Below are 1,987 nucleotides of genomic sequence, written 5' to 3'. Positions count from 1 at the left end.
TTTTTATCTTCTTTCTATTTTTTTTATTTTTTTATTTTTATTTATTTATTTATTTATTTATTTATTTATTTTTATTTTTATTTTTTTTATATATATATGAAATTTATTGACAAATTGGTTTCCATACAACACCCAGTGTGCAAAAGCAATACGTATTCAGTAGAAATTGTATTTTGAGTTTTGAATCTTGATCTTTTCCCAGGCTCAGAAAATCAGAAAAAGAGGTAAAATATTCTCTTCTGATGCTGGGAAGTGGCAATGATCCACAGATCCCAATCTGCCACATGATCATAAGAGTAGAGAACCAATACACTCACATTCATTCTGTTTCTCATGTTCAGTACAGTATTTAATAAATTATATGAAACAGTCAACATTTTATAACATTTTATGTATAAAATAGGCTTTGTGTTAGATGATTTTGCCCAAATGTAGGCTATGTAAGTGTTCTGAACATTTTTAAGGCAGTCTAGGCTAAGCTACAATGTTCAGTAAGTTAGGTGTATTAAGTGCATTTTCTACTGAGAATATTTTCAATTTAGGATGGGTTTATCAGGACATAACCCGATCAGTTGAGGAAGAGCTGTATCAAAAATAACACATTGTGAAAAGGAGATTGGTTGGGAATCTTTCATGGTAAAGTTGTTTTGTTTTGTTTTGTTTTTAAGGAAAGACATTATAAATCAAACGAATTGGTATAAGTAACTCAGTGATCCTGGGAGAGCTACACAGCTGGTTTTCATGACCTTGGAAAGATAACAATGGCTTTAGTAATTTTGTTATTTCCTGGCTTTAATTCTTACCCTTGTAGGTTTAGAAATTTAATTTAGTTAGTGCATTAAGATAGGATCTGTCCCTTAGGGAAGGACTGCCATTAAGCAAACCCTCAAAGACTAAAATAGAAAACAAAAATGCCAAATAATTAATAAAAAATGAGAAAGACACTCATCCATTGGACCAAAATCCTTGTACCATCACATCTTTGCATTCTGTTCTTGAGGGCAGAAATTTAAATCCTGAATCTTGATTTAGCCCACATATGTTTTTTGTAGGCCTGTAGTATAGTATATATAAAGTTTGGAATTAGATATCAATGTGAACAAGTCACTGAACTTTACATAAAAATCTAGACAAACCAAAATATGTATCAATACTGGTTCCTTCTAACATGGCATCAATTGCCTGAATCTGAGTAGGACCTGAGCCCTTTGTATGGGACATGGACTCTCCAATATGCTAGAATGTTTATCAGTTCCTTATTTTCATTTATATCCCTTTCCTGGTTTACACAGGCATTTGAGTTTGATACTTTTAGAAAGAAAAGCTAAATATGAAAACAATAAGTTCATTCCTTCCCCCTAGCCACACAGATTGGTTCAACAGTGAAAATGTAAGTGAAGTTGTTGCAGAACCTGGTCTGGATCACCCAGCAGAAAAACCAATCAGCACTCAGAGGTCTTGGAAGGCAGGAGCTGTATTTCACCCAGTGGACTCAGAAGAGATCATTCTCCAGAGGTCTGAAACCCGAGCATAAGTATGGGGGGCAATTTATAGTCTGTTACTTCTGCATTAACGGCAATTTGGCGTGAGCAGCAAGCAGGACAGGAAGAAGAACCCTGAAGAAGAGTCATTGGGTAGGGACTGGAATTCCCCTATCAGTCCTGTCGGCCATATTATAACATAATTTTTCCCTATCAAAGTCAATGTAATTAAAATGAATCTCAGGAGTTTTTCTGGGAATACTGGGGCAAAGGTAGTCACTTTTTTTTTCTGCTGGATATGACAAAGGAGAAATGCATGTCTGGATGCTGTTGACAGCCATTCTGGGACTGTAAGGAAAGCAAGTCTTATGATGGTAAACTATACCAAAGAAGACAACAGAGATACTAATAGGGTCCTTTGGGACTTCATACAGCTGCAAGATCAATCCTTAACTAAAGCTACAATGGACTCTTCAAGTACATAGGCATTATTATTTAAACCAGTT

This window comes from Lynx canadensis, chromosome X, assembly GCF_007474595.2.
Source record: "Lynx canadensis isolate LIC74 chromosome X, mLynCan4.pri.v2, whole genome shotgun sequence".
Classification (NCBI taxonomy): Eukaryota; Metazoa; Chordata; class Mammalia; order Carnivora; family Felidae; genus Lynx; species Lynx canadensis.
The sequence above is the reverse complement of the archived record's forward strand: the minus strand, read 5'-3'. Positions refer to the sequence as shown.